Raw genomic sequence first — 11,057 nt, forward strand, 5'->3', positions numbered from 1 at the left:
ACAACAGATAATGTTGAGGAGTAGCCAGAACCCTTCCCTGGGTTCATGGTGAACTAATGATACTGCAATGAAAATTGATGTTGCAATGAAGATTGATGTTGCAATGAAGACTGATGCTACAATGAAGACTAAAAAGACTTGAATATTTTGAACAGATAAACAATGCAATGAGGAGGAATATTTGCACAATATATATTGCTTCCAGCTGGTCATTTTGTTATATCTTATAGATTGGCCCTTTGACAATACGTCTTATATACAAGCTGGTCATTTTGTTATATATCTTATAGACTAACTTGAATATTTTGAACAGATAAACAATGCAATGAGGAGGAATATTTGCACAAAATATATTGCTTCTAGCTGGTCATTTTGTTATATCTTATAGACTGGCCCTTCGATAATACGTCTTATATACAAGCTGGTCATTTTGTTATACACCTATAGACTGGTCCTTCTAAAATACCTCTTCTATACAAGCTAGTCATTTTGTTGGGTATGTTGATTTCCCAATGACAAGTTTGTCATTTTGTAATGTTCTATGGACTGTCATTATAGTTATGAAATACATCTAATTTCTCCCAAACACAAATGTCAATCTTACTTTGAAGGTTTTCCTATGTCAACATATGAGATTTGATGAAATGTATAATCCAACCTAAGAAGAATAACATATTTTACAAAGGCAATTTATAGATTAGATTGTAAGTATATGATCATAATTTTTAATAAAATCCATATTATAAAAACAAAGACTCTTTCCAACAAAATAAATTGTTCTACAACAACAAAATTCATATTATAGACTGAAATACAAAACTCAGTAAAAAATATCACATAAAATTCATTACACAAAAAATAATGACAATAGAAAAGAAGAAAAACGGATAGATGGGTCATTGCCTAGTAAGGTCTAAAAAGACCTTACCTGCTCAAAAAATCTCAAAATCTTTAATGTAGTTGTGTCAATAGACACATTTTCGACATAGTTGAAACCCTCTTTCCCCAATCTACGATTCATGCCCTACCAATTTGACATCAAATTCAATAGCCCAAAGTTACCTATTACCTGCAAATTAAATTATAATCAGCCACATAACTCCTTGCATCAGCCACAACAAAGATGATAATAATCTAGATACTAATGCTAAAAAGATAGAAATGATAAAATTCTATACTGTAACCATTTTTCCGAGATATTGCCATCTTACCATTTTACTGAGATATTACCATCTTCCCCATATTACCCATGTAGTAGGTACATATAATCTGTCTTTAATGGAACCTAAAGTATTTATATTAAGGAACTAAATCTAAATACAAATCACAATTTTTTATTATTTTTATTGTCATGCTGCATATATAATCCAGTAAACAGTCAAAAAAAATTTTCATTTTCATTGTCAGCCAACATGTGCATAGCCATTGTGAATAGCACAAAAATGACAGGAATAAGGTAGAAATTTCATTTCAACTTTCTAGATTGGGAATGATAGTGTTGCACATTATTTCCAAGATTTCTGATACTATTAAAGATTTTATTTTCAAATAATTATTGGTGGTTGTTATAGGCTTCCAGACAAAGAACAAGGCAGGTTCTAATGGCATACATAGTAAAGAAACCAGGCAACATATTATTTGAAGCCACTCTTATTGAATTTGTGGCTAAAAAGGTAGCTTGCACTTTGAACTAATTATGTATTAAGCATGAAAACATTTGGGGTTTATGTTCGAATACTTCATTGCCCATTAAGGTCTAAAGAGACCTTACCCGCTCAAGAAATCTCAAATTCTTCATAATACTTGTGTCAATAGACACATTTTATAAGTAACTGAAACTCTTCTTTGCCAACTTGTATGTGCAAAAAAATATTAGTGAAAATATATGTTATAAATTCCAACTAAAGCCATTGATGCCATCTACACAAAAATGAGACTGTTGGAAATTTATCCTATGCAGCGTTGAGGTCATTCTTCTTACAATTTGATATAATCCTTGAGATTCTATGACTAATCATCTATAGCAACAAATATTGCATATTATTAAGCATGGCCTAGTGTTTCAACCTAAAACCTAAACATTTCAAAATATAAAAATAACAAAAAAAGATAGAAAGATGCTTAATCTTCTTAATAACATTTCAAAACCACATTGGATCTGGAAAGGGTTTTCTAAAAATCAAAACCCACAAGATAAATAACATTTCAAAACCAAATTGGATCTGGAAAGGGTTTTCTAAAATCAAAACCCACATTCGCTACGAAACCCTTTCCAAAAATTAAAAACCCACCTTCGCTACAAAACCCACCATCCATTTCGTGCCTCCATTTGAATATCATCTACTCCATCAGGGTTTCTAGCTTTTGCCGAAAATGTGAGTCCAAAAGTTCCCAGGGCGTGCAAGAGCAGCCTCAATGTACAAAGCAACAACAGCGTATACTCATGTATCTTTCTGCACCCAACACAAGTCATAAGGCTGGAAATCCCGTAGCCCTAATCTCATATCTCGACAGGAGAGGCGTCCATTGTAGCATTGATTGAGAATCGTGGCGTCCATAGTAGAGACACCCATTGTGGCTTCCAGTTATCTCCTTCCAGACCAGTGGGCATGTGGCGGCAAGAAGCGTTGCAATGAAGCATCACACAAGGAATGACAAATGCTCATATATTAGGTTTAGGGTTGGGGCAAAATGTTTTCGGGGGTTTTTTTTTATGACTTATTATTAGATTTTTTCACATTTAGGATAGAATACAATTTGTCTAAGAAATAGGTACTTCACAATTTAACATAGACACACGCCATTTATTCTAAATCATTGTCAATTAAATAAAAATCTTATTTTGAGTAATTAATAGATGTTGAGTGTTTATATAAATCACATATATTAAATTTTTTAACATGATATATTGTTCAACTATTGGGACTTGATAAACTAAATATGGGGGGTTGTAATCGACTATGATAGGTAGGACATTAGAAAAAGATGAATTTGAATAGTTTTTACTACGACGCATATAATTGATATTAATTTTGATCATAATAAATCCAAACCTTAGTTATAAGTAGTTAACAAGGTGAAGAACACATTTAAAAAATAAAATAAAATAAATTTCATCGTTATGATGGGTTTTGAGTGGTCCAAAGTTAGGGTGCACGACTACTGGGTCCTCTCCCCTATAAACCATTCTCTCTTAAGGGCCCGTTTGGTTGCTAGAATAGAAATAGAAAAGTTGGAATACGTATTCCATTTCTTGTTTGGTTCGTCACTTGGAATAGGGAATAGGAATACGTATTCCCATTTTGCCTCTAAAATGAACTTATACCCATTCCAAAAATACCTGTTATTGGAATAGCCATTCCTATTCCCAATATTACATGCCTATTCTCCATTCCTATGCCTGTGACAAAATGGACCCTAAGGGTCCATTTGGATGAGGGAATAATAATATGGGAATTGGAACATGTTTATAAGAATATGAGAATTGGAACATGTTTATAAGCCATTCTCTCTGAGGGTCCATTTGGATGAGGGAATAAGAATATGGGAATAGGAATACTATTCTGGAATTTCTATTCTAGAATAGAAAATAAGAATACGTATTCCTATTCTTGATTGGTTTAGTTAGAATTTGATTGGATATTCATGGATCCAAAAATTTATGTTTTATAAAATTAATAAAATTGGAATAGGAATATGTATTCCAATTTCACCTATTTAGGTGGAATTGCAAATGCTCATTTTTGGGCTAAAATTGAAATACATATTCTTCTTCACAATTTTGATTTGGTGCACCCAAATAGAGAATTTGAAATTTTAAGACTTTACATATACCTATTCCACTCATATTCCTGCTGCCAAAGGGCCCTAATTGGTTTGAAAAAAAAAATCATAATAAATCAAACATTGTTGTAAAATGATGGATCATGAGTATTATTCAAAATTTTATGTATATGGTAGCAAAAGAATATTCATTAGACTAATTTAATAAGATGTGTATATATAATCATTTATATTTATTAATGATGGATGTTGAGGTGAGAATTATATTTGAGGTGATAATTATATTTGTGTGAACCACTACTTATGAAATATGAGTCAAGAGTTTGATTAAAACTATGAGTTAAATCCTAATAACAATATCACAATTAATTATCTATTCTTGTTTTATTAAATAAATAGTCCTCAAGTAATTGTTTAGTTAACAATATAATTTTATTTTCTTATTCTTATGTATTTATGTTCATATTAGAAAATTTAAGATATAATCTCATTCCAACTATTTGTATATAAATACAATATGGTAGTAAATATTATATCTTTAAAATGGTACTTTTATTTGAATGCCCCTTCTATTCCATAATTCAACCATTAGATTTAAAACCAATAATGGAAAAAAAAAAATTATTGTTTATTGACAACTAAATTTTAATTATAAACCATAGAATTAACAATAAAATTTGTTACTCATATTTTGTATATATTAATATTTCATATTTAAAAATATACATCATCACACTAAACTTGTAAGATATAATTATATGTCACTAGTTTATGTAAGAATATATAGAGAGGGGAAACTAGATAAGAATATATAAATGTATCAACTTATTATTAAACTCTCTCTAAATTATTATATCATTTTTCCTTAGCTCTTTTTCACAATTATATTTAAAAAAATTTCCAAATCTATGTGTGCCTTGTAAAGATTTTATACTATGTATCATTTTGTTCAAATATATTGTTCAAAAAGGGAATTTATTTTCTAATCTCTAAAAATAAGTTCAAATAGATTGTTCAAAAAGGGAATTTATTTTCCAATCTCTAAAAATAAAGTGTTATGTATAAAATAATTTTTTGGATTTCTCGATTCAATGGTAAGATCTCGTTTTCAAATTGCATCTAGAAAAAATCATTTCTAAATCACATTCATATTTAATATCGAGTTGGGTTGGAGGTCTCTTCTTATTTTTTTCTTTTCTAGTGTTTTATGAATTGATGTTCTGTAGAATGTAGACATTTTTTTTGAAATTGTATATAAATAATTAAATCACATTCAAAATAGTATTTTTTAAGTTTTATCCTCAAATTGACAATTGTCATTTTTATCTGTTAATTTGCTGGAGTGTCATTTTTATATGTGAGTTTGGATTACCACAATTCAGCTTACAACAAAAGAAGGATGAATCAAAGGACAAGATGCATTTTCAATCTTGAATTTTTTGCTTGTTGGTCATTTTTTTGGTCTTTGGTCTACAATCTTCAAGTATTTGGCTCAAGTGGAAAGAAAATTAACAGTATTGGTCGATACTTGTGTTTAGTTTATATGTAAGGATTTTTCTTCTCTCAAATGATTCTTCAAGCAATTTTCAACACACAGTTGACACGCTAAGTGCACCTGCTAGTACTCGACATATTTTGGCATGAAGTTATATGTCCTCCCTTCCGATAATATGCTATAAATTATAAAACTTGTCTTATATGACACGTACCTACAAACTTGTATTTGGCAATATTCTTTTAGCATCAATGTTTCAAGATCATACTCCATGATCCATCATCATGATGAGAGTGCAAGAATGAAAAATGGAATAGATTGCAAAAGACAAATAATAAAAAGAATAGAGGAGGTGGGGAAAAGGGAGGGAACACACAAATCAAGAGGAGGTCCAAAGGAGAGAGGGAGGCCCACCATAAGAGAAAATCAATAAAAGAAGAAGAAACAAACTAAAAAGAAAAGAAAATAGAATAACTAAGAATTAAAAGGAAAGATGATAATAATAATAATATAAAAAAAAAAAAAAAAGGAGAGCCCACAACGTATTGGTAAATTGTGTCCTCTCATCGGGGAGGTCTTGGGTTCAAATCTACTCTAGATTAACACATAATAATAATTAATCTTAACAATAATAATAAATGACTAATAAATAATCTAGGCTTCGGCTAATTACCTATCCAAAAATAATAATAATAAAGGAAATAATAATAAAATAATAAAATAATAATAATATAAAAGGGGAGGACACTAAACGCATCCAAGTATGTCTTATGTTGAGTGCTCTCTTATTGGTTGCATTCATTGTCATGTTCATGTTTCTTGCAAGGCAAGTTATCCTTGCATCCCACCCTTGTCCATAGGTGGTGTGTGCAATGTGGGGACACTAAACGCATTTAGGTATGCATCATATTCATCTAGGTACATCTTCTGTTGAGCGCTCTCTTGCTAGTTGCATTCATTGCCATGTTCATATTTCTTGGAAGACAAGTCATCCTTGCATCCCACCCTCTTGTGTAGGTGGTGTGTGCAGCGTGGGGAGACTAAATGCATCCAAGCATGCATCTTATTCATCCAAGTATGTCTCTTGCTAAGTGCTCTCTTGTTGGTTACATTCATTGCCATGTTTGTATTTCTTACAAGGCAAGTGATCCTTGCATCCCAACCTCATGGGTAAATGGTGTGTCTAGCATGGGTACGTGCATTTCTTCCCTTCACCCTACTTTATGCCACATGTCCTCTTTAGTCCCTAGTTTTGTAGTTGGCAAGCCCCCTCCCATTGTCTCCCTCGACTCCTCCACTTGTGTACTAGCCATGTTGGACTTTATCCCTTCTCGCCCAGCCTCGCCTTGTCATCCCTCTCTTTTCCCCTCCTCACTTCCTTGTACATTTTGTGGTGTTCTCTATCCTCCCTTCGACGACCATCATCTCTCAGTTAAATATTGGGAGTTGAGATTGGTGGTCAACCTCTCTAGGGTTGTTTAAGACCCTCTCTCCTTCAATTTCTTTAAGAGGGCTCACAATGTTTCTCATGCTCCTTGCACCATTCATGTCATTGACTTCCTCTATGAAATTGAACATGTTTCTTGTGCCTTTCCTCTTGAGATAAGTGAAGAGGTTAGACAAGATTGTGTGGTCACCCTTAGACATGCAAAGCCTAATAGGAACAACATTTCTAAGGTTGAGTTTCTGGCTATTAAAAATCTTATAAATCATAATGACATTATTATTTCCAAAGTTGATAAAGGAAATGTCATGACCATTATGGATAGGAAAGATTATTCGTCTAAGATGCTTGATCTTCTTTCAGACACCAGTTGCTACAAAATTGCCACCCTTAATTTGTGTTCAAAGATCCTTAAGCATGTAAAAGCAACCATTTGGGGTTCCTCTTTCGATGAAGCCACAAAGAGGCATCTCCTTCCATCTGAGGAGATCATCCCTCACATCTACGAGGTTCTCAAGATGCACAAAGCTAATGTACCTCTTAAGCCCATCATTGACACCATTGATTCCCCCACTTACACATTAACTTCTTTCCTTGCTAAACTTATTTCTCCTCTAGTGGGGAATTGTGATTCTTTCATTAAAGATTCTTCTAACTTTGTTGACTTCATCAATGATGTCAAATTAGATAGCAAAGATATTTTGATTAGCTTTGATGTTGTTTTTCTTTTCACCGAAGTTCTGATTCCATACTCCATTGAGATTATTAGACAAAAAGTCAATGACGAGATCGCCTCTTTAGTGGAGCTTTGCCTAATATCTACCTTTTTCTCTTTCCAAGGTGTTATCTATGAGCAGGTAGATGGTGTGGCAATGGGCTCACCCCTCTCCCTTGTCATTGTCAATCTCTACATGGAGCACTTTGAAGAATTGGATTTGCACTCCTTCCCCTTCAAGCTAAAATAATGGAAGCACCATGTCAATGGTAGTAATGTGTGTTGGCCTCATGAATTAGAAAAGCTTGAGGAGTTTCATGCTCACATTAATATATTGTCCCCTTCCATCACCTTCACCAAGGAACATGAAGTTGATGCTTGTCTATCATTTCTTGATGTGTTACTCCTCAAATAACCTAATGGCTCGCTTGGTCGTCAGGTGTTTCGCAAGGTCACCCACATTAACTTATATCTTTATGCCTCTTCACATCATCAGATAGGCCAAAAAGTTGGGATTCTTAAAACCATAGCTTTGAGAGCCCTTCGTATTTGTGATGATGACAATATTTACCAAGAGTTGAACCATCTTCGTCGTATCTTCAAGCTCATCAGATATTCCAATAAGCAAATATCTAGAGCCTTTCAGTAAGCTAGGTATTTTCTTTCTTCCCCCAGGCTCATCTCCTCCTAGTCATCAACTTTTGTGACCAATTTCCTCCCTATCATTGAAGGAATTTCTCATAAAATCTCTAAAATTATCCTTATAAAAGGTATTCAATGTACCTTTAAGCCCTTATCTACCCTTAGAACCCAATTACCCCCTCTAAAAGACTCCAGGGATATTTTTTCTAAATCTAACATCTATATGGTTCCCTGTTCGTGTGGTTCGCCCTACATTGGTGAAACAGGCAGATCTTTTGTCACAAGAATCAAGGAGCATAATGCTAACATCAAGCATGAGAGGGTTCTCAAATCCACCTTGGCAAGGCACTCTTCCTCTACCAAACATCACATTTGTTTGGAAAACACTCAAATCCTGGTCAAAGAGGATAACTTCTTTAAGAGGAAGATGAAGGAGGTTGTCACAATCTTCAATCACCCCTCTAATCTCAATCATGATGAGGGGTAGGCTCTCAACCTTTCTTGGAATCCTCTTTTATCCTCCCTCAAGGATCACAATCAACCTCCTCTCTGACCCTGTTTCCCTCCTTCCCACTTGGTTCATGCTCCTCTTTCATTGCCTCCTTGCTCCTCATTATCCGTCTGGCTCTTGTTCTCCTTCTCTCTCACTTTGGTGTTGTCTTGCCTTTCTTTGTGTGTCATTCCATCTTTCCTTATCCATCTTTAGTTGATCCTCCCCCTTTGGCTTGGTCCTCTCTCCTTGTCTCCCCATTGCATCACTTCAACCCTCTTTCTTTTGGTTGGGTGGTGGTTGTATCGTATAACACCCCTCTCTTGGATTTTGTTTTCCCTTCCCCCCTTTTATTTAGCCTTGTCGATTATGTTTATTTCCTTGGGGTGTATATATACACAATTTTGTGTTCTTGTTATTATTTTTAGTATTTTTTAATTATTGGTTATTTGTGTTTTTAGTTTTTAGTGCCCTCTTCTTAGTTCTATCTTTGCTTCAGTATTTTTCCTCCTTTACTTTTGTGTTAGGTTCCTTTATTTTTGTAGTTTGATTTTCTTTTCTTTTCATTATATATATGTATGTATGTATGTATGTATGTATGTATGCATGCATGCATGCATGCATATGTATATCTATGCATGTACATATACATATGTATGTATATGTATATATGTATATCTACATGTATGTATGTATATGTATGTATGTATGTATGTATGAATGAATGAATGTATATGTATATGTATATCTATATGTACATATACATATGTATGTATATGTATATACATATATGTATTTTATGTATATATACATATACGTACATATATATACATACATGTATATGTATATTTATATATATGTATATTTATATATATGTATATATATGTACACACACACATACATATATATCTTTTTCTGTTCCCTTTATTCTTCTCTATTTCTTTATTTTCACTTTTATTCATTTCATGATTTTATCTTTATGTTTTTTTTTATATTGGTGTTTCCATATTTCTTTCTTTCTTTTATCTAGTTATATTTGTGCTTTAGATTTATTTTCTTGTATTTTGAGTGGGTGCTTATTTAATTCATTTGGGTGGGGCTTTCTTTTTTTCTCTTTTTTTTTTTTTTTGTATTTATTTTATTTTGTTCATTTCTTCTTTCATCTTTTTTTAAAATCTTTTAGGCTTTATTATTTTCTATTGTTAGTTTTTGTAAATTGTAGTTGTAGATTCAACTTATGCATTTACTATCCCCGCCTTTTTACATTATTATCATTCTTATTATTCTTATCCTTATTTCCTTTTTGTTATTATTTTTTTTTTTATTATTATCTTTTATTTTTATTCTCAGTTCTTCTATTTTCTTTTCTTTTTAGTTTGTCTCTTCTTCTTTTACTGATTTTCTGTTATGTTGGGCCTCCCTCTCTCCTTTGGACCTCCTCTTGATTTGGGTGTCACCCTCCCCCCCCATCCTTTGCCCCACCTCCTCTCTTCTTTTTATTGTTTGTGGTCTGCAATCCATTGCCATTTGTATTCTTACACTCTCATCTTGATGATGGACCATGGAGTATGATCTGAAACATGTTGATGCTAAAAATTATCACACAATCTAAACCTAGAAACTTAACTGCACATTTCATGGATTGTGGAAATATTCTTTCATCAATATTCTTTTAACACTAAAGACATCTCATAAATTAATCAAAAAATTGTGTATACTAGCCTATCGGTTAATTAGTGTATATGTATATCTTTATACAAAAAATAGAATTTATATTCTATGATAGATTCATATATGATTTTTATTGGTCTAGTTTTCATAATCCACTTTAGTGTAATTGTAGAAATGTAAAAAAATATTAGTGAAAATATAAAGTGTAATGTATATTTATATTTTTGCGATTTATCATTTGGTGGAGAGTATGGGAAAGGACCCAATATTCACCCACACTAACCTTGCACACTTATAGATCCTAAACGATGTGTTGGATTTTGATGATTTTTTTAAGAGACAATTAATTGCTTAAAGCTAAGGTTTCATCTTTTAGATATTTAGGGATCTACAGTCTGTAGAGACCTCTAAGCATAGAGTAAAAAATGGTCATTTCAAAGTATCACCTGCAAAGCCACCCCTACTTTTCCAGTAGTTTCCAATCCAATTTTTCAAAAAAATCATGGACCCCTAATTAATAAGCATACTAAGATATGTATATAACATGTTTAATATATGATCATGCTCACAAAGTGCATAACCATTAAGAAGGGACTTTAATATAATAATTTGACCCCTTATATTAATCAAAGGACCATGTTTTGTATATGATGAAGGACCCAACCAAATCAAATGACACCCAAAACCTAAACACCAAACCATGTTGGATACTCACCTAATGTTGCATACACGACCAAAATGGGACAATTACCTACTCAACTCGGAGCCTTAAAAATTGAAATTTATGGTTCCTTTTATTTTATTCCTAAATTTTCTT

This window comes from Cupressus sempervirens, chromosome 7 (genome assembly GCF_028749045.1).
Source record: "Cupressus sempervirens isolate cs-2001-9-10 chromosome 7, ASM2874904v1, whole genome shotgun sequence".
In the NCBI taxonomy this organism is placed as follows: domain Eukaryota; kingdom Viridiplantae; phylum Streptophyta; class Pinopsida; order Cupressales; family Cupressaceae; genus Cupressus; species Cupressus sempervirens.